We start from the raw sequence: 24,353 nt of genomic DNA on the forward strand, positions 1-24,353 counted from the left end.
TGCAACATCATCCACCCATTTTACACCAATCCGGCATGAATCCTATTTTATATCCTCCCCGCGTTCTATTCAGCTCCCCTGAATTCAACAATCACTTACACTGTAGGGGCAATTTACAGGAGCCAGTTAACCTGCTATATCACTTCTCTGTGGGATGAGAAAGGATAGCAGAGCACCTGGAAGGAACCACTGCATCACAATAACAACATATGCATTTCACACTGACAGCACAGGGAGTCAGGATTGAGCCCGTCTCTGCTACTCTGATGTATGGGCTCTCCCAGCTGCATTATTGTATGGCCCATTGATTTTGTTTATCTGTAATTAGGCACTAATGACATAGATCTCTCAAGTCTTCGAGATGTTGCAAAGATACAAGCCAATTTTTATGTAGCAATCAATTATTGATCATCTATTTTTTCTATAAATCAGATTTCTTTATTTCTTATTAATTAATTGATTTAAAAAACAGCCATTTTAGTTAATGTTTGTATATTCATTTAATCTATATAACCCTTATATAAATAAGTATTTATTCCTAAAATAGACACAAAAAGCTGGAGTAACTCAACAGGACAGACAGCATCTCTGGAGAGAAGGAATGGGTGATGTTTTGGGTCGGGACCCTTCTTCAGACTGGTTAGGGATTGTATTTATTCCTAGACTGGCTTCTAATTGTTTTCACCTTAAAATGTTAGCTCCAAATTTCTAGTCTCTTTTAAGCAATGTAAGATAAAGACAGTTGCAATCTTCTGTATTTCTTTTGTGACGTTGTCCGCTCCAATCTATACTTTGGAATTAATTCAGAATGGGGCACACAAAAATGACAGCCCAGAATTTGGTCGGTGCTTGTTAAGGAGTAGTTAATTCTCACTGCACAGAATGCCAACACGGATGCCTCACGGATTAGCTGCCATGAAATTCAATAATACACAAGGCCAAAATATCTTACGAAAAGAAGGACGTTCCCTTTTCAAATTCAATCCATTTGGAAAATTAATTATATCTGGTTTCGAACCACAGAGTTCATCTGGAAAGAGACCTAAGGTTTGGGAAAGCATTGGAAGTTGACATGGTGAATAGATGTTAGTAGGGGGTGTAGGCAAAGGTCAGCTACCAGGGAGGTATGTGGGGAGTGAACATTTCACAGTAGTGCTGGCAGTCAAGATTAAAGTATGCTTGGCAGATATGCTTGGGATCAGAACATTGGTGATTTTGGCTGATCTCTGCCTCTGATCCAGGAAGAAGAATAAATGAACACCTGCTATATAACCCTCCTTTGAATGTGCTCATGTGGACACTTGGGTTAAGTGTGGTTGCATTTTGAAGCCTTATATCTTGAAATATTTCCTCTATGAATGAATGAAGAATAATCTCTTGGACTTGAGACTTCAACTCCCCCTCCTATTCCGAATCTGACTTTTCTGTCCTGTGACTCCTCCATGGCCTGCTCCATGGCCTCCTCCATGGCCAGAGTGAGGACCACCATAAATTGGAGGAGCAGCACCTCATATTTTGCTTGGGCAGTTTGCACCCCAGCGGTATGAACATTGACTTCCCTAATTTCAGGTAGTCCCTACTTTCTCTTCCCCTTCTCAGCTCTCCCTCAACCCACTGGCTCCACCTCTTCCTTTCTTCTTCCCGCCCCCTACACTCTCACATCAGTCTGAAGAAGGGTTTCGACTCGAAACGTTGCCTATTTTCTTTGCTCCATAGATGCTGCCTCACCCGCTGAGTTTCTCCAGCATTTTTGTCTACCTTCGATTTTACAGCATCTGCAGTTCCTTCTTAAGCACACACACACACATATATATATATATATATCTATATATACTAGACTAAGTGGGACCCGTTGGGTCCCAGCTTCACATGGGAGGGCTGGTCCCCCAATGCAATATTCCATCTCTCCACCAATTCCAATATTGCTGGCCAGTGGGGGTGGGGTGGGCTTTCTGGAGTGCTAGTATGGGTGTTGTGGGTTGAAGAGACTGGTTTCCAGAGGGCTAGTATGGACATTGTGGGCTGAATGGATTCTTGGGCTGGCAGCTCAGTTACTCAGGCTTGACAGCTCAGTCACTGAGGCCTGGCAGCTCTGTCACTCAGGCCAGGTGGCTCTGTCACTCAGGCCAGGCAGCTCATTCACTCAGGCCAGGCAGCTTAGTCACTCAGGCCAGGGAGCTCAGTCACTCAGGCCAGGCAGCTCTGTCACTCAGGCCAAGCAGCTCAGTCACTCAGGCCATGGAGCTCAGTCACTCAGGCCAGGCAGCTCTGTCACTCAGGCCAGGCAGCTCTGTCACTCAGGCCAGGCAGCTCTGTCACTCAGGCCAGGTAGCTCAGTCACTCATGCCAGGCAGCTCAGTCTCTCAGACCTGGCAGCTCAGTCACTCTGGCATGGCAGGCTGACAGCTCAGTAACTCAGGCCTGATGGGCTGGCAGCTGAGAAACTGCCAGAAATTCTGCCGTAAACAGGTGACAGACTGTGTGAGAGAGAAGGGGGAGAGGGTGGACAACCAATTTTTAGAAATTTTCATCTTTTTTTACAGATCACAGCAATGAAGGAGGAAAGTCTATCCTTGTGTGGGGTGCTAGAATGGGTGTTGTGCGCTGAAGGGACTGGTTCCCAGAGGCTAGTATGGACATTGTGGACTGAATGGATTCTTGGACTTGCAGTTCAGTGAGTCATGGCTGGTGGGCTGGCACTTCAGACACTTACAGCTGGTGGACTGGCAGTTCACTTCCTCATGGCTGGTGGGCTCGCAGTCCAGTCACCCACATCTGGTGTGGTGGCAGTTCACTCAGTCACCCCTCCACCCCCCAGTCTGCTCCCTGCCATTCCCCTCCCCCACGCATTCACTCCATCTCGCCTCAGCCTCCCCCCCCCCCCCCCTGCACTCTTAGTGGCTCTCCGACAGCGCAGCAATTCTTGCCTATTAGGTTCCCATTGTGATGAAGAACACGCAGGCATGGAAAGTGCAACAAAGTTTTTATTAAAGTTTAAAATGTGAATCTTAAAATATAACAATTTAAATGTTAAAGATAAGATTTATTAAGTTATTTCTTGTTGCGTCTCTTGTTGTGTTCTGCTGCTCATTGCCTCTTGATGAGTCTTTGCTGTTGATATATAAAAAAGACAATTTTTATACAGAGAGATTGAGCCTCGGGACTTTTGCAATAAACACGGTCGGAACTAATAAAGCGTTTATTCCAAAGCCACAGTTGCCAAAGCCACAGTTGCCAAAGCCACAGTTGCATAAGCCACAGTTGCCAAAGCCACAGTTGCCATAGTCACAGTTGCCAAAGCCACAGTGGCCAAAGCCACAGTTGTCAAAGCCACAGTTAGCCACAGTTGAAATAGCCACACATTTTCAATAGCCCCACATTTTCAATAGCCCCACATTTTCAATAGCCACACATTTTCAATAGCCCCACATTTTCAATAGCCCCACATTTTCAATAGCCCCACATTTTCAATAGCCACACATTTTCAATAGCCCCACAGTTTCAATAGCCACACAGTTTCAATAGCCACACATTTTCAATAGCCACGCATTTTCAAAAGCCACGCATTTTCAACAGCCACGCATTTTCAAAAGCCACGCATTTTCAATAGCCACATATTTTCAATAGCCACACATTTCAACAGCCACAATTGCAAATACCACAGTTTAAAAACACATAAAGGGCACACAGGTCAGTGGACACTAAGTGTTCTGTAGATCTCCAGCTCAGACTGAGAGTTGTGACCTCTTGCTCGCCATCTTGCAGAAACAAAGCCACGTCCAGACTTCTGGGTTTCATAGCTCCTCCCTGGAAGGGGCGTGGCCTTCATGGCGGTGATTGACAGAAGAGAGAATCTCAACATTTTTTAAACACTAATAACTCTTTTATTTTTAATCGATGGGAAAAATCCTCCACACCCGATGAGTGGAGGGGGACTCTGAGTAAGATGGCCAAAAACCACAGCTGTAAGTGTAATAGTTGTTTGTAAAATCAATATATAGCGCAAACAGGAAGTGGTCAAGTTTAGACTTTTAATTATATAGATATCATGTTTTACAGCCTTATGGTTAATGTTACTGATTTATAAAAATAAAATTGAACCACCGAACCGAGAAAGTTAGGCAGCGTTTGTTACAGGTATTTCCATGAACTAATAAATAAACACAAAAAGAAAGCAACAGCCTTAACTTACCACATGTTACTGAAATGCTTGGAACCACTGTTATTTATACCAAAAAAGGACCATGGGGCAAGTTAATAAAATTAGAGCACGGTTGATATGCCTAGCCTCCAGGGAGTAAACAGTGATTACGCTGGTCCAACCTTGAGCAGGCATTTCAGAATTAAAATAACAGCCTGCCTTGAAAGAAACTAGGATTCCGCTTTAGTCCTGATAACATTTTAGCACATCTGTAAAATTGCCTTAGAATTTCTATTGTGTAGCAAAGAACTGCAGATGCTGGTTTAAAACCGAAGACAGACACATAAAGCTGGAGTAACACAGCGGGTCAGACAGCATCTCTAGAGAAAACTAATAGGTGACGTTTCGGGTTGAGACCCTTCTTCTGTCTGTCTCTGAAGAAGGGATCTCAACCTGAAACGTCACCTATTCCTTTTTGTCCATAGATGCTGTCTGACCCGCTGAGTTACCCCAGCGTTTTGTGTCTCTTAGAATTTCTATTGAAGGATTAACATTAAACTGAGTGATATTGATAATAATGGCCAAACGTTCATTGTGGGAGAATAGTTATAGACGTCTGCCCTGAGCACAATAGGATAACAGACTCCTAAATCTGTCATGGCAATAGATTATCGGGTGAATGGAAGAGGTAGATTGGAGGACTGTGAAGCTGTAGATTGTAGAGGGAAGATCTCCAAATTACAGTATTAAAAAAAGAGAAAGTTCTCAGCATGCTGGTCTGCGGATGATGGTTCAGATTAAGAGTTATTAACCAAATGTTTTACCTCTGCTTCTCTCTCCACAGGTAGTGCCTGGCTTACTGAATATTTCACAACTCCTGAATAATCGCTAGCATGCAGTATTTTTATATATTTTAATTCCAGATTTCAGGTATTTCATGATGTTCATATTTTGTTTTGCTGCTGCAAGTACTAGCCCTGTCCTACGGTGCAAATTCATTCCAAGAGCTCTCCCGAGTTTAAAAAAAAATCAAACTCGTGGTAAGGACGGAGAATGAACGTAGCAGGTATGTCAGAGCTCGGGGACAACTCTTAGCGCTAACAGCAGGTACTCAGGAAGACTCGATAACGGCAGGTAAGCACAGGAAGACTCGTGAAGATTTTCGTGAAGAGCAGTCCACTTTTGACCCAAGATATTAAGCAATAAATTAATCAAGCTCCATACATTGTGAAAGCATTTTCTTCCAATTCAGGACGTTAAGAGAAATAATTTAAAATCCAATTCAATATAGCAAATGGACAAAATCTCCTTCCAATTTAAATAGAGAACATCTCTCAAACTCAAGATATTAAAGAACAAATATATCTCCAATTGCAATACATTAAATGGAGAACATAATCTTCCAGTTCCAGACATTAAATGGAGATATTATGCTTCAATTCAGAATATTAGAGCGATTCTTCTCCCCTACTCAAGATAGAAAAGGTTTTGCATTTCAATTCAAGAAATTAAATAGAGAAATACCTCTTCAAACACAGGATGTTAAAAGATATGTTAATTTTTCAGTATGACATATTAAATGGAAGGTACTTTGCTTAACTCTAGATATATAAAAACATTCTCATCCAGAAGCAGATATTAAATGGTAAAATGCCACACATGAAATAAATTCTTCTAATACCATATACGAATGGAAAGAAAATCATATTTCAACTCAAGATATATAATAAATGGCAAAATTTCCCAATCGTTGTCATTAAATTGATAAATTAATCTTCTAATTCATAATATTAAGAAATAAATTCTGCCATCGCAAGATGTCAATTGGAGAACTTTTTCAGCCAACTCAAAATCTGAAATATGTAAATTTACGTTACCAGGAGGAGAAATTAAATCTCAAATTTAGTACATTAAGTTGACTTTGAATACAACAAGCTATGCCATATTCTGGTTATTTAAAGAGAGGTGCTAAATGTGGAAGTTATTGTTTAAATTCAAGACACTAAAGGGAACATTGGTTCATTGTATAAAATGCATGCAGAAGTACACTCCGCTGGTTGTCCACACTTCTGGACTTCAATGAAATTAGATGTGCAGAGGTGAGTACAACTAACGACTAATAAGCTTGCAATCAATTATTGCCAGCAGTCAAAGTCAAATAGGCCAATTGGCAATACTGTATGTATCTCAAGTCAATTCAAGTCTTCTTTTATGTGAAGTGAAATGAAAGTGGCAATGCCTGTGGATTGCCTGTGGATTGTGCAAAAACATCAGAACAGAATAGAACAGAATCAGTATTTACATGTAAGATTTTTTTTTTAAAAGACACAACACAACAGTAAATTAGTACATTAAATTAGTCCCTGGTGAGATAAGAGTTTCCAGTCCTGATGTCCTGTGGGAAGAAACTCCGTCTCATCCTCTCTGTTTTCACAGCATGACAGTGGAGGCATCTGCCTGACCATAGCAGCTGGAACAGTCCGTTGCTGGGGTGGTAGGGGTCCGCCATAATGTTGCTGGCTCTGGATCTGCACCTCCTGGTGTACAGGTCCTGCAGGGGGGCGAGTATAGTTCCCATAGTGCGTTCGACCAAACGCATTACTCTCTGCAGAGTCTTCCTGTCCTGGGCAGAGCTGTTCCCAAACCAGATTGTGATGTTGCCGGACAAGATGCTTTCTACAGCCCCAGAGTAGAAGCACTGAAGGATCCTCAGAGAGACTCTGAATTTCCTAAGCTGCCTGTAGGTGGTAAAGGCGCTGCCTTGCCTTACTCACCAGTGCGGCAGTGTGTATTGTCCATGTCAGATCCTCTGTGATGTGGACTTCCAGGTATTTAAAGCAGCTCACCCTATCCACAGTAGTCCCATTTATCTCCAGTGGCGTGTACATCCTCGGATGTTGTGCCCTTCTAAAGTCCACAAGCAGCTCATTAGTTTTTATGACATTCAAGAGGAGGCTGTTGTCCTGACACCAGAGTGCCAGATCAGTCACCTCCTCCCGGTAGGCCTTCTCATCGTTATCGGAGATCAGGCCCACCACCACAGTGTCATCAGCAAACTTGATGATGGAGTTGGAGCTGAACCTGGCCACACAGTCATGTGTGTACAGGGAGTACAGTAGGGGGCTAAGGGTGCAACCATGGGGGAATCCTGTGTTCAGGGTGAGGGGGTTGGATGTATGTCTTCCCATCTTGACCACCTGGGGCCTGGTGGTGAGAAAGTCCAGGACCCAGGCACACAGGGGAGTATTCAGCCCCAGTTCCAGCAGCTTCTCAGCAAGTCTAGTGGGGACTATGGTATTGAAAGCTGAACTGAAAGCAATGACAGCATCCTCACATAGCCCCCCTTCTGGCTGTCAAGGTGAGAGAGAGCGGTGAGCAGAACCTGGGAGACCGCATCATCCGTGGATCTGTTCGGACGGTACGCAAACTGCAGCGGGTCCATGTTGCGAGGGAGGAAGGCACAGATGTGATTCTTGATCAGCCTCTCGAAGCATTTCACGACCACCGAGGTGAGGGCCACCGGTCGGTAGTCATTCAAGCAAGCTGGAGAGGCATTCTTTGGCACTGGTACAATGGTGGATCTTTAGAAGCAGGCAGGGACCACGGACTTGGCCAGGGCGGGTTTGAATATTGTGGTGAGCACTGGTGCAAGCTGAGTAGCATATGCCTTTAGTACTCACCCAGATATACCATCTGCTTGTTATTGTGTGAATCAGAGGAATAGAATAATACCCAATGATGGTCAAATTTCAAATACACATTCAGATTCACAATTCTTCACTTTCTTGGCTGTTTCCAAAAAGTATCAGATTCCTTATCAAATCAATGGAAGATACAGGAAATTTAAATTCAGCCCTCATGTGTTACTTTATTTGATATTTGTTTTCGTGAAACATACATACACGTATGATTAGAATCAGTAGTGTTATCTAGCTAAAGGAAAGACTATACATGAATACAATCAAGCCATCCACAGTGCACAGATAAAGGATAAAGGGCACAAAATACAATTTGCAATGTCAGTTAAATTTGGTTACATCAAATCCGTCTCCCCGTCGAGGAATTGAACCTCTGTCTCCTGCGTGTCCGGTGGGGATACTAACTACCAGACTATTCAGGAACATATATCTATGTGTTATCGACATCACATGGACACTTAGAAATATATTTTAGAGACAGTAATCAAACATGTTCTGTAAAAATATTAGCATTTCGTGAACATCTGAAATGTGAGTTGAAATCTAGCATTTCATGATGCACTATCACCTCTGTTTTTGTGGATCTAAGCACAAATTTAGTTTACAAACTCCTTGCTTCTTAAGTTTCCCTGCAATGTTAAAATCGCACAGTGGCCTCCCCTTTCCCTTTCCCTTTAACCTCCTCCACCCAGAAGCTGCCAAGAATTCTACATTATTCTGTTCTGAACAATTGTGTCACGCACTTCCCTTGAGCTTCCATTAGCTGCTGTGCCTTCATCTAGTTAAGCCCCGAGCTGTGCAATTCCCTCCACTAACTCTTTACCTCTGCATCTCTCTTTCTTTCCATCTTCCTACAAGACTGCTTGAAACCTAATTCCTTGGCCTAGTTTTTTGTCGCATGTACCACTGTCTATTTCATTGGATCAATCCTAAATTTAAAATTACATTTAAATACTATAGATTAAAACACAAGGTGTATTATCGTCATGTGTACTCAGGTAAACTGAAAGGCTTTGTTTTGCATGCTGTCCAAAGATCAAATATACAATCATGAGCTCAAGTGCAATAGATCGAGCAAAGGGGAAGAGACAGAGAACAGAATATAACTCTCAGCATTGTAAGCATTGTAGCACATCAGTTCCATAGACAAATGCCAAAGTCCACAACGAGGTAGAGGTGAATCGGACAGGGTCTTAGCTTATGGAAAAACCCTTCATAAGCCTGATAGCAGTGGGATAAAAGTTGTTTCTGTCTTTCTCCTGACAAATAAATAAGTTTAAATGTTTAAATTAAATAAAACAAGTAAGCAACGATGGCTTTTGTTTTCTGATACTCCCAGCCAAGACTCCTCAATGAAGTGAAGAGAGACTCTGATAGTACACAAAGTATTCCATTCATTAAAGAGATAGATACTCCAGTACGATACAACTTTGACAACTTGATATGGTCCAACAGCCTATAAATCAGGTTGGCCTCTGAAAAGGCCTGAAATCAAGTTATCACAGATGCCAATGCTGGATAGCAGGCTGCAAGATGTTCAATGATACAACACTGGACACCATGATCCACAATTGCAGCTTCAAATACTCCTGACCACCTCATTAGTCTCCAAAGCTTTTCCGTTTGTGATATCATCCAACTGACAGCAATCTCTATCAATTAGAGATAGAGATACAAATACAGAAATACACAGCTGTGAAGTTTAGCAGGCATTTCGCATTACTGGTCGGTCTTCCTTGGTTCTGAAAACTTGTGCTTACTTTTTTTTCCCCAATGAGCCAATTAAAATGCCCAGTAAGCAAAGGAGATTTCCTACAGGTTCCTCGACAACCTACAACGACTTGGCGACCCCACTACCATGCACTACGATTTCAAAAGTATTGATCTTCTCCATGGCGACCAATTTTTGGTTGCAGAAAATGTTTCAACATGTTGAAAAGATTTGCGCGACAACACTGAGGCCGCGAATAGTTACCACCATGCGGGAACTCCTCTCGACCATGAAGGAGACTCACCAGAGACCACCTACGAACATATTGAGACCATGTGGCGAGCTTATGGCGAGCACTGAGTCTCCTGAACTCGCAAATAAGTTCGCCTAAGTGGGACAGGCCCTTAACAAATATTGATGTACAGAGGGATCATAATCTGTATGTCCATAGCTTCCTACATAAGTGGATGGGTTGGTAGATAAGTTGTATGACATGCTTCCCTTTAATGTTTGGTGCATTGCATATAAAAGATGGAAAGTTATGTTGTATCTGTGGTTCTGCCACATTTGGGGTAATGCATATGCTTCGGGTCACAACACTATTGGAAGGATGTGGAGACTTTGCGGAAGAGGCTCACTAGACTGTTGCTTCGATTGGAGCGTATTAGCCACGAGGAGTAATTGGACCAACTTGAATTGTTTTAGACTTTAGACTTTAGAAATGCAGCATGAAAACAGGCGCTTCGATCCACCAAGTCCACGCCAACCGGCGATATCCCCTGTACACTAGCACTATCCTGCATACCAGAAACAATTAAAAAAAATTTACTGAAGCCAACTAATCTACAAACCTGCACGTCTTTGGAGTGTGGGAGGAAACTGGAGCACCTGGAGGAAACCCATGTGGCCACAGGGAGAACATACAACCTCCGTACAGACAGCACCTGTGGTCAGGATCTAACCCGGGTCTCAGGCCTGCTTTCTCTAGAGTGTTGCAGGCTGAGGGGTGATTAGTAGTTTATATAATAACCTGATAGAGTTTATTTCTCTCATGTTGGAAATATCAAATATTAGAGGTATAAGGAGAGAGGTGAAAAGATTAAAGGAATGGCAATTTTTTTTGCACAGACAGTAATAGGTGCCTGGAACCCACTGCCTGGGGTGAGTGTGGAAGCAGATATGATAGCAAGTTTAATAAGCATTTAGACAGTCAAATGGACAGGCAGGAATATGCTCCATGTGCAGGCAGATGGGACCCTGGACAACATAGACATCATGGGCTAGAGGACCTGTTCCAAAGCTCTGCTGTTCGATGTTCTGTGGTCAATGCAGAATAACCATCATCCACCCATGTCTGAGAATCACAGTAGATTTTCAATGTTATTGATACTCTTTCTGTATAATGGAGCCAAATATTGGCTTGGAGCAGGAAACCATTCTTCTGGTGGAAATTATTTGTTGGAGCTAACCAATTAGTTCCACTCTCTTGCTCTATCCGACTGTGTGACTGTACACATCCTTTTAAGTAATTATCCAATAGGCTTTTATATTATTGTTTCATTTGATATTACCACTATGGCTATGACTCTATGACACTCTTTTGGTTGTCCATTGAAGATTGCCACGAGTTGAAACACACACGTAAAAAGCTTGCTCTCAATCACCTTAAATCAATGTTGCATGATTATAGGCTTCTTTGACACCAAAAATAATTCCTCCGTTAGTAAAACAGTTCATGATTCTTAACATCCCTAAAAATAAGGAGAAAGGCATCACCGTCTCCACAGAACTGGAGACCCTCATCTTTGGAACCAGCCTACCAATTTTGTTTTGCACTCTCGCGAACACACTGACATTCTTTCAAAATATGTCAATTTCTTTACACATTGTACTTCAACTGATTTGTTTTTGAAGAATTTATGTTCAACTTGTTTTTGAAGAGTTTATGCCCCTAATAATGTAAATAAAGATAGAGAGTCATTATGACTTTTGAGAGCTTTCTAAACTTTCTGCTTAATCAATTAATTGTGTTAATTAAAACATTGAACAGTACAGCACAGGAACAGAGAAACCTCAGGACCTCTGTTTCTGTAATCCATTTAGATTCAGATTCAACTTTAATTGTCATTGTCAGTGTACAGTACAGAGACAACGAAATGCAGTTAGCATCTCCCTGGAAGAGCGACATAGAATATGATTTAAATAAATAAATCTATTTACATGTATACAGACATAGTGTTTTTCCTGTGGGAGGAGTGTCCGGGGGGGGGGGGGTGATTGGCTGTCACCGAGGTACATTGTTGAGTAGTGTGACAGCCGCAGGGACAAAGCTGTTCCTGGACCTGCTGGTCCGGTAACGGAGAGACCTGTAGCACCTCCCGGATGGTAGGAGGGTAAACAGTCCATGGTTGGGGTGAGAGCAGTCCTTGGTGATGCTGAGCGCCCTCCGCAGACAACGCTTGCTTTGGACAGACTCAATGGAGGGGAGCGAGGAACCGGTGATGCGTTGGGCAATTTTCACCACCCTCTGCAGTGCTTTCCGGTCAGAGACAGAGCAGTTGCCATACCATACTGTGATACAGTTGGTAAGGATACTCTCGATGGTGCAGCGGTAGAAGTTCACCAGGATCTGAGGAGACAGATGGACCTTCTTCAGTCTCCTCAGGAAGAAGAGACGCTGGTGAGCCTTCTTGACCAGAGTTGAGGTATTGTGGGTCCAAGAGAGGTCATCGGAGATGTTGACCCCCAGGAACCTGAAGCTGGAAACACGTTCCACCTCCGTCCCGTTGATGTGGATGGGGGGGGTGCGTGCCGCCCCTAGACTTCCTGAAGTCTACAATTAGCTCCTTGGTCTTCTTGGAGTTAAGGGCCAGGTTGTTGTCAGCGCACCATGCTGCTAGGAGCTGGACCTCCTCCCAGTAGGCCGACTCATCGTTGTTGCTGATGAGGCCAATCACCGTTGTATCATCTGCATACTTGATGATGGTGTTAGTACCATGTACAGGTGTGCAGTCGTAGGTGAAGAGGGAGTAGAGGAGGGGGCTCAGCACACAGCCCTGTGGAACGCCGGTGTTCAGGGTGAGGGTTGAAGAGGTGTGCTTGTCTAACCTAACAGACTGGGGTCTGTTGGTTAGAAAGTCCAGTATCCAGTTGCAGAGGGAGGGATCGATGCCCAGGTTACCGAGTTTGGTGATCAGTTTAGATGGTATAATGGTGTTGAATGCTGAGCTGTAATCGATGAACAGCATTCTTACGTAAGTGTCTTTGTTGTCGAGGTGGGAGAGGGCGGAATGAAGTGCCGTTGAGATGGCATCCTCCGTACTCCTATTCTTGCGGTAGGCAAACTGATAGGGATCCAATGTGGGGGGTAGGCAGCCTTTGAGGTGTGCCAGGACCAGCCTCAAGTGCCTCATTTAAGTTACATTGTTTAGTTTAGTTTAGTTTAGAGATACAACACAGAAATAGGCCCTTTGGCCCACCAAGTCCGCACCGACCAGTGATCCCAGCACATTAACCCTGTCCTACACACACTAAGGACAATTTTCCATTTATACCAAGCCAATCAACCTACAGACCTGTACGTCTTTGGAGTGTGGGAGGAAACTGAAGATCTTGGAGAAAACACACATGGTCACAAGGAGAATGTACAAACTCCATACAGACAGCACCCTTAGTCGGGATCGAACTCAAGTCTCTGGTACTGTAAGCACTGTAAGGCAGCAACACTACCACTGCGCCACCGTGCCACCTGATGTTTCTTGTCATTTTATCCGCATTCTATCCGTTTTGCTGTCAATCGCCTCTGATGGGCGAGTCATTTCATTCTCATGTTCTGCGCCTGATTTCTGAAACTAATAATCTACTATACACCTGTTATAGCAAGAGATAATCTTTTGGACAGGGGAAATGACTCAACGGTGTTCTCAAAGCTCCTGTGCAAAAACCCTGTAATTTACATAGCAACTCCTGGGAATCCCAGGCCTATGGTGGTTTAGAATGGAGGATGAGCATTGGGGTTGTCATGGTGAATCAGGAGTCCATCCATCAGAAAGCTAATGTGATGGCACAACCTCTTAAACTACCCATCTGTTTAATCTATCAGCACTTATTATTATCCCCAGCTGACAAGGAGTCTGCTGGACCCATATCAACAACCATCTCACACCACAGTGGCGTAGATGATAGACCTGCTGTCTCACAGTGCCGGAGACCCACGGTCCGATTCTGGTCTTGGGTGCTGTCTGAATGCGTGGGTTTCCTCTGGGTGCTCTGGTTTCTTCCCACATCCCCAAAATGTGCAGGTTTGTAGGTTTGTAGGTTTATTGGTCATTTGTTTAATTTCCCCTAGTGCGTATAGAGTGATAAGAATGTGGGATAACACAGAACGAGTGTGAATTGGTGATTGTTGGTCAGCATGGACTCGTGGATTGAAGGTCCTGTTGCTATGCTGTATCTCCAAACTAAACTAAACCCGATGCAATGGAGTAGAAGAAAATCATCCTTGATGTCATTGATTGCTTAAGACGCAGAAGTTAAACATTTCTATCAATTTCTATCATAACTGATGCTTAAGTTCTGCAATATTTTGCTTGGGATATGATAATTTTGGTAGACACTTACAAAGAAGATATTGCAAAATTTAAATCCCCTTTTCATACAAAGAACAATAGAAATCATGAATTTTCTTCCCAAAATGTTAAGAACTGAGGTATTTTCAGGTGGTTATTTTTGTTTCTCACTGGGAAGAAAATATTCAGAATATGGAAAGACAAAATGGTTGCCAAATTTGACATACTGTTTAGCTAGAATTGAACTGAATAAGAGAATGGACGAGCCATGAAACAACGAGCCTGCTACTGCTTCTCCGAAAAGGTCTTTCTTGCAGTTCTCTGACAAAACAATTTCCAAAACATTTCCCGAACATCAACTTTTTTCCATCAAAATTGACATCAGCATTAAACTGCCCTGGGCCATAACATTGGGTGGGAATGATACCAAATGACTTTGTCACAGATGAAGACCATAGAAGTATGAATTTCTGGAGATAGTGTGGCCAAAAGTGGAGGTATAGATACGCTTAGGAGTGTTAATATGACAGGAATATAATAGTGAGGGCCGAACGATAGTAAATTTGAGGTGAGAGGTCAAGAAATTGGAATCATAGTGTGAAGGAAAAATGAAAAAATATCACCAGTAGCAACTAATGAAAGAATAACTAATGGAGGAACATAGTACAGTACAGCAAAAGAACAGGTTCTTTAACCCAGAGTGCCTGTGCTGAGCATGATGCCAAGACTTACTCTTATCAGCCTGCACATAATCCATATACCTCCATTCCCTACATATTCATGTACAAATCAAAAAGTCTCTTAAATGCCGCCATCATATCTGCTCCATCACCACCCCCGGCAGTGTGTTCCACCACCCCCTTGTAAAAAAACTTGACCCACACACTTCCTTTAAATGTTGCCCCGCTTACCTTAGTCTATCTGTCTATCTATCTATCTATCTATCTATCTATCTATCTATCTATCTATCTATCTATCTATCTATCTATCTATCTATCTATCTATCTATCTATCTATCTATCTATCTATCTATCTATCTATCTATCTATCTATTTATCTTCTATCTATACTATTACTAAAACTCTCATCTTGACCACTTCTGGTGTGATTGAACTGTGAGTCCACAAGCCATGGCTGAGTGAACTGTGAGTCCACAAGCCATGAGTGAGTAAACTTTGAGTCCACAAGCCGTGAGTGAGTAAACCGTATGTCCACAAGCCATGGCTGAGTGAACTGTGAGTCCACAAGCCGTGGCTGAGTGAACTGTGAGTCCACAAGCCGTGAGTGAGTGAACTGTGAGTCTGCAAGCCGTGAGTGAGTGAACTGTGAGTCCACAAGCCATGGCTGAGTGAACTGTGTCCACAATCCATGGCAGAGTGAACTGTGAGTCCACAAGCCATGAGTGAGTGAACTGTGAGTCCACAAGGCTCACCACCCCCACCCACACACACCTAATCCCCTCCCCTCGCACACTGCCCCCCCCCCCCCACCCCCCCCCCCCCAGCGGCAGGCCATGGCAGCAGCAGGCCATGGCAGCGCTTGCCCCCCCCATCGGCCCCGGCCTGAAGCCGCCCTCCTCCCCAGCTACAGAAGTCTCCCGCTGACCCTCACCTGAAGCTTCCCCGTCCCCAGCTGCAGGACTAACCCAAGAATCCATTTGGCCCACAATGTCCATACTGGCCCTCTGGAAACCAGTCCCTTCAGCCCACAACACCCATACAAGTCCTCCAGAAAGCCCCCCCCCCCCCCCCCCCCCCCCACCACTGGCCACCGCCTGAAACCGTCCCCCTTCCCCGGCTGCAGGATGCTAAGAGTGGATGGGGGAGGCGAGGAGTGTTGGAGGGGAGGATGGAGTGAGCATGTGGGGGGGGGGGGGAGATATGGGCAAGGGGCGGATTAGGGGGGTGAAGGGAGGAGGGGATTAGGGGCATCACAACGGGAATCCATCAACCGTGCCTGCGCAGATGGGGGCTATGCGTGAGTGGTGGAATATTCAAATTGGTGGAGATGTGGAATATTGTGTTGGGGGAACCAGCCCTCCCATGTGAAAATGGGACCCAACGGGTCCCACTTAGTCTAGTACCCTCTACATTTGATCATTGGGAAAAAGATTCTGACTGCCTACCTTATGTATTCCTCTCATAATTCTATGTATACTCTAATCCAGATATCATTCTGCTAAACCTGCTCTGTAACCTTTCCAAAGCTACACATCTGTCCTGTATTGGGGCTACCAGAACTACACAAAATGCTCCAAATGCGGCCTAATCAAAGTCCTAAATGCTGCGTCATGATTTCCTCACTCTTATACTCAGTCCCCCAGCCATTGAAGACAAGCATACCATATGCCTTCTTTACAACTCTATCTACTTGTGCTGCCACTTTCAGGATGTTATAGACTTGAACCCCAAAATCCCTCTGAATAGCAATGCTGTTAAGGATCTAGCCATTCATTTCATGTTTTACCTCTTTTTTTCTTTCGTTAGATGCTGATCAATATGCTTGGTGAATGAAAATGTGCCTACAATTGCAATTTTTTACATTTTTTGAAGGAGGAAACATTATAACAGGAAGAAATGTGATTGATTTAATTTTACTTAACTTACGCAAATGAAAAATTCAAATTGTTTTACACATAGATTATACATTTCAATGCAACACTGAATAATGTTATGTTTTTGTATCAGTATTAATGTCCAATTGGTCAAAATACCTCTTTAATCTCAGCTCTTTTACATCAGTGTTGCAACCAGCACCAACCATTATGGAGCATATCACAAGTCAGCAAAGCTTGCTTGGACTAATTGTACAGTGGGATTTAATTGCAATCCAAGAGAAATGAGGTAAAGTGAATGAACACATTAACCTCTAGGTGAAAATTTTCACTTAATGTATAATATGACTGCGGTAGATTTAATGCATCCAAGTGGAGGAATATAATAAAATATCATAATCATCTAATGTATGAATATTGTTGTGGAATAGATATGCTCAGATGCATTAATCACAGGAACCTATTGAACAATTAGATGATGAAAGTTAATGCAGAACTCTGAATGGTGAGGTGTTTTGCAGTATCGATGAAATATGTTCATGCACCTAAGCAGTTTCACAGTAATCAGAAAGACTTATGCACTGTCACATATTATGGACTTCTGAACACTATCATATTGGGCAAAGAATTTGCTGTACATCTACAGTTCTTAATTTATCAAATGGCATACTACCAGATTATAAATTGCAACAATATATAATAACTGACTATACTGACTGCATGGTAACAAATAATATAAATGTCAGTGTCATCTTTGGAAGAGATTTTGTTATTACGAATAAACATATTCATTTGTGTTCCTCATTTCTAGCCTGATAGATTTCACTCACACTAATTTATGGCATAAATAAACAATGATCCTGATTATTCAATTGAGACATGTGTAGGAAAAATCAAATTCTTGATGGATTAAATAATTGATTAATATGTTATAAATTTTAAAATGAAACACATTCTGAATCACTAAATGCAAAACAAAAACCTATACACCACAAGGTTGAATGTTCGAATACAGGTTACACGCATTATAGTTCCCTGCATTTCCAACACTGCATGGTACTGTGATATGAAAAGATTATGATATTGTATAACATTTCCTTTATGAAATGCTGGCATTACCTTCCATCCTATATCGAGCGACAGATGATGAAATAAGTACCTCAAGCAATATTTGGAAAAGCAAGCCAATTTGGAGAAAGGATGTGATTACCATGTTTAAATCGTGTGAAAATGTCTCTATTTTTAAGAATTGTTCAAAATATCTTGTACAATAAGCCCCTGTGACTTAGCCCCATTCTGTCTTTGTCTACAAGTAGCCTTGGTATATTTTTGAGAAAAAAATTGCAGCACTATGTTGCCTCTCACTGAATCATAATCTATTCATTGAGCTCTACCCAGTCACTAAACCACAATTTGACTTTAATTTCAGGGAGAACAAAACATTCAGCTCCATTTGTTTGAGGAACTTTTCATGATTTTGGTGAATATTAGCTGCAATATATATTCAAACGGAACAGGATCCAATGGCTGCTTCTATATACAGTTTCTGAACAATGACCTTGAAATTCTAAATCTCCCAGACCACTGTCAAAAAACAGGTGCCTGTCCAAAACCTATCCTGTTGGACATCCTGAGGTCAGGAAACCTTACCAATGAAAACATTGATGAAAAGCTAAGGCTATATGAAGTCACGATTTGCACCAGAACAGGCAATTAACATCAGCAAACCACAGTATTATCATTTCTGAGATACGAGTTTATTGTAATTAAAACTGCCTTACTGCAAAATATATTGTGTTAGTAAAAGTGGGAATACTGAAATTTCACAATGATATTGTCATTCCAGCTTAAAGTGATTATTTACATGCTTTCACTTCTACCATAAGCACCATTATCCACACTTCCAAAGGAATTGTGAGAAATAAAACTAATAGATGCTGTCCAATTCAAATCTGACAACAGCAGGGAAATTTTAGGATCCAATTTATTTTTATAAGGCTCAATATGATACACTTTCTATATTTTGGCTAAAATGGATACTACTGATTTGAACCATTTAGATATGGTGCTCTTAAAATTAGAGCTTTCTGATCTAACATTTGCATGGATCATTTTTTCCACACCTCTGCTGCTCAGTCAAGTCTTATGTTGACCTTAGCAAAGAAGGAAATGCTGGAGGACCTCGGCAGGTCAAGCAACATCTTTGGAGCAAAGAGACAGTCGATGCTTCGGTTATTCAATTGCCTCCACTGATGGTGCTTGACCCACTGAGTTCCCCCAGCAGCTTTTTTTGGCTGCAGATTCCAGCATTTGCAGCCTCTTTTGTCTCCTTCGCTCTGCTGAGAAGGAATCAGGAACTAACATTTTTATTTACTCTAATTTAAGTCCCCAACCACAAGTGTGTGATGTTTTATTTCTCAGAAATCCTGTTAATACAGAAAAACAAAACCTATGTTGTGAAAATCTACTGTGGAATTAAAAGTGAGTGAACGCAATGTTATATGCATTTCTTTGACCCAGAGGCACAGTGGGACTGAAACCAACATATAATGTCACAGAATAATGCTGCATGCCTGCGATTATCCACATTGCGATTACTTTTTATCTGACAAACCATCAGGGAAAGCCAACAGATGCCCTCAATTGCAGAACAGGATTAGCAAACGAAATGAAACATTTTTTTTCTACTGGCCCACTCCACTGGGGGATGCAGCAGGGAATATGTGAAAAGGAAACCAAACAAAAAAATAATTTGGGAAGAAGTAGTGTTTTGATATGTGGAATAATATTTTAGATTGTAGGTGATTTTCTTTTCAATCATTAGTATAATTGTGGCCAAAAGCAGCCAATACATTTTTATGGATTTACTTATGAGATTTCAGTGCCCACAGGACTAATCCAAACAAAAATGAATTAAGAACAAAAATTGGCTTAAATACAGAAAGAAAAATGCCTATTGCATTTTTCAGAGACTTTGTACAAATCATGTTGATTGGAAAGATAGTCTACTGTGAAAATAATAGAACATAGAACATAAAACATAGAATATATAGCTAGAACAGTACAGCTCAAGAACAGGCCCTTTGGCCCACGATGTCTGTGCCGAACATAATGCAAAGACTGTCTCTTATCTACCTGCACATAATCCATATCCTTCCATTCCCTGCATGTCCATATACTAATCCAAAAGTCTCTTAAATGCCACTATCGTATCTGCCTCAACCATCAACTCCCGCAACTTCCAGGCAACCTACAAGGTTGTACCCATGTGGAATATGAGGTGCTGTTCCCCCAGTCTCACTCTGACAATGGTGGAGGCCCAGGACAGAACGGTCAGTGTGGGAACGGGAAGGGGAGTTAAAATGGGTAGCAACCCGGAGATCCAGTAGGCCTTGATGGACGAGGTTTACCAGAATGTTACCTGGATTAGAGGGTATTGCTTTGAATGCAAAGTTGGACAAACTTGGATTGTTTTCTCTGGAATCACGGAAGCAGTGGAGTGACCTGATAGAAGTATATAAAATGATGAGAGGCATAGATAGGATAGTCAGAACCTCTTTCCAGGATGAAAATATCAAACACGAGAGGGCAAAGCATTAAGGTGAGAGAGGGAAAATTTAAAGGGAATGTGCTGCTTTTTACACAGAGAGTAGAGGGTGCCTGGGATGGGTGGCCAGTAGTGGTGGTGGAGGCAGATATGATGGTGGCATTTATGAGGTTTTTAGATAGGCAGATGGATATGCAAAGAATGGAGGGATGTGGATCATGTGGAGGGAGAGGAGATTAGTTTAACCTGACATCATGTTCTGCATGCACATTATATAGTGAAGCACCTGGTCCTGTGCTGTACTCTTCTATGTTATATCCTGTATGTTCTACCGGAAAATATGTAAATGTTGTTTACATTCCCATTAATGTTGCTTACCAGGATCAACACCAGCAGCAATAGCAAGAATGCTGCAGGGGGAAGAGCAGATATAATGAGGATAAACAAGAGCATACAATGCATGGATAATTCCCAGCGTAGTCAAGTATCATGGATCATGTAAAAATAAAATTTATTATTATTATTATTAACGTGGCATCATGTTCGGCGCAGACATTGTTATTATTATTACACTATTATTGGGAGTTTTTTAAGTGTATGTATGTGTGTGCGTATGTGTAAATATGAGTACATACACACACACACAATGTACATTTTTTCCAGTTTATTTTATTTACAGTGTACAATGTTTACATATTCTGTTGTGCTCCTGCAAGTAAGAATTTCATTGTTCTATCTGGGACATATGACAATAAAACACTCTTGATCTTGATTCTTGAGCTTGTATGCTACAGATTTCAAAAGAAGACATCAACAATATTGGTCAATTTGCAATATATGTGTCTAGCAAACATAATAACAGTTACTATGCTATCTAGGGGACAGCAAGGTATGTAGCAGAACTGGAGACAATGTATGTATTTGCTCTGCTGGATATCCTCATGGTTAATGGCAAGGATTCAGGTTTCAGGGAAAGGTTTCAGGAGATGATTCAAGATAGCAATCACCTGCGCTCCCACCTTGCTCAACCTTATTGCGGTGTTCAAGAAGAGTCTGACTGTTCCACTGTGGACTGTAAGATTCCAGCTCCGTGGTGGAAATGGACTCTGCCCCATTGTGTGGAAGTTCACTTGGAGACTGCTCGGTTTCATTAATAACTCTAGCCTCCATCTGTGTTCTCGGTAACAAATGTAAGCTTTCAACAGCAACACAATATTCTGTGGGGTCTGCCTCAATTTGCCAGCTCATGCCTTTGGAAGTGTACTCGTTGATCCGCTTCTACATTGTTCTGTCAATGGCGCGAGATGGCAGCTTCTGTTCTGGTGGTCCCAAATACAATACAACACGATAGAACTTGATTTATCCCAGGAGGGAAATTGATCTGCCAACAGTCATAAAACACAAGATACACGAGACGTGAAATTAAAGTAACGAGTGGAAAGGATTGGTGATGTGCAAACGTTGGGTGAGGGGGTGGAGGGTGGGGAGAGGGGAGACAGTCTACCCCATGACCGAAGGAGGAGGAGTTGTACTGTTTGATAGCCACAGGCAGAAAGGATCTCCTGTGGTGTTCTGTCACGGAATGGAAGGTGCAATCATCTTTTGTCATGATATGGGTCATCTTTTTCCAGCACTTCAGCTTCTTGAATCTTCTGTGTCTGACAGGAAAGATGGTGATTAGGGTTCATATATCATCTCGACGATAAGTTAAAAATGAAAAACGATTTTTAAGATTTCCAAGATTAGACCACTTCTCATTTGCCATGATGTTCTTCTCTTAAGAAATGACTTCCACTTTATGTTTCGCTGATGTTGCCTTCATATTTTTCTTGCAGTATTTTTAAGAAGAATGCTTTGAGCTCCTGTACTTCAGTACCCTCTTCTTTATATGTGTATTAGGGTAAGATTTCTGCTCACTAGAGACCCACAATATTTTCCTGGAATGTAGCTCATTTGATCTGCTGACGTAGGTTCTTAGTGGTATTCCTAAGTGACTAACTACTGCTGGGAGGGAGGTAAAGCTGGTGTTGCTGCAACTCTTGACAGGACACACTTTCATAGCGAGTCAGGATCACATGGTGAGAAGAAGGCAGAGGAGAAAACCACAGAGATCTAAATCAGCAGAATGAGAAGCACTTACACAATCTTCGTGACAAGTAGCTGCAGTTACTCAGATCCTTATGTGAATTCCGCAGACAAAGATATGCATAGAAATTGTTCTGTTCTTTGCAAAAACATTTAACCAGAAAGGCGATCACACTTGCCATTCTATTGTTTGTTTATTTCTGCCCCTAGGATAAAGGATGGCAAAGATTCATGACCCCTGAGAGAAGTTCCATTTTATCTCTGTCTAAAATCGGCAGACCTTCATCCTTAAATCCCTCCTGCAAGATTTTGTCATCAGGAGAAACATGCTCTCAACACCCATGCTGTCAATCCACCTTCTTTACACGCTTCAGTGAGATCATCCCTTATTCTTCTCAGCTCTAATTAGTGTAGGTCCACCTTGCTCAACATGTCTTCATAAGTAAATTCTCTTAATCCAGGAACTTTCTCTAAAAGCAAAATACACATGATCTTCTTGAAGACACAAGAATATCACAAATGCTGGATTCTTGAGCAAAACACAAATTGCTGGATGAAATCAGCATGTCAGGCAGCATCTGTGGAGTGAATGGACAGGCCATGTTTTGGATCGTGACCCTCCTATATAATCAGTACCTCAATGTCCATGAAGTCTGTGGATGCCACCAGGATTCACAAGCTCATCAGGAAGTCCTGGGGGCAGAGTTGGATTCATGGGAGGTGGTTCGGGAGGGGAGGATGCTCCACAAACTCCGGAGCATCTTGGACAATACAGCTCACCCACTCCATGACACACTGGTCAACCTGAGGAGTACCTTCAGCAACAGACTGGCTCAAGCAAAATGCAGTACAGATTGCCACATGAGATATATGAAACCCAATCACCATCTTTCCTGTCAGACACAGAAGATTTAAGAAGCTGAGGTGCTGGAAAAAGATGACACATATCATAACAAACAATGATTGCACCTTTCATTCCATGACAGAACGCCACAGGAGATCCTTTCTCCCTGTGGCTATCAAACTGTACAACTCCTCCAATCCTTTCCACTCGTCCTTTCTCCAATTCTGTCTTATCCTGGCCACTCCAACCTAAGTAAGTAGGTAAATAAGCCCTTTCAGTTTGTCCAATTTTTTTTTTCTTATCCCTGATCTCTTCAAACTTCTCCTCTACCTCACTTTGATACTTTCTGCAGCATTTTCCTGGAACATTTGTGCCCAAGAAAGATTCAGAAGAGATTCAGAAGAGGACTATAAAACCCCAGATGCCTGGATGTGAGTCAGTCACTCTAGAAGATCGCGAGGCAGAGTCCATGACTGCGATTCTAAGCTGTGAATCAACTGAACTGTGAGTCTGCAATGTACTTGCAATAAATGATTTGTTAGCCCTTAATGACGATGTCATGAGTTGTTTGGCACACAAAAAAGCTGGAGAAACTCAGCGGGTGCAGCAGCATCTATGGAGCGAAGGAAATAGGCAACGGTTCGGGCCGAAACCCTTCTTCGGACGGAGACAGTTGTTTGGCAATTTGGTGGCCTGCACTCTGCTTGAAATGTTATGAAATTGAATTTGGTGGCCTGCACTCTCCTTGAAATACCACAAAACTGAATTTGGTTGCCTGCACTCTGCCTGAAATGCTATGAAACTGAATTTGGTGGCCTGCACTCTGCTTGAAATGGAATTTCAAGGAATAGCCATGAGTGATCTGCCAGCCCATCAGTCCTGAGTGGCTGATCTGCCAGCCTACCACCCTGAGTGACTGAGCTGCCAGCCCACCAGCCCTGAATGACTGAGCTGCCAGTCCATCAGCCCTGAGTGACTGAGCTGCCAGCCCTGAGTGACTGAGTGCTAGCCCATCAGGCCTGAGTGACTGAGCTGCCAGCCCACCTGGCCTGAGTGACTGAGCGGCCAGTCTACCAGGCCTGAGTGACTGAGCTGCCAGCCCAATAATCCATTCGGTCAACATTGTCCATATTAGCCCTCTGGAAACCAGTCCCTTTGGCCCACGACACCCATATTAGTGCTCCAGAAAGCCCCTCCCCCCCCCT

Source organism: Amblyraja radiata, chromosome 21 (assembly GCF_010909765.2).
Source record: "Amblyraja radiata isolate CabotCenter1 chromosome 21, sAmbRad1.1.pri, whole genome shotgun sequence".
In the NCBI taxonomy this organism is placed as follows: Eukaryota; Metazoa; Chordata; class Chondrichthyes; order Rajiformes; family Rajidae; genus Amblyraja; species Amblyraja radiata.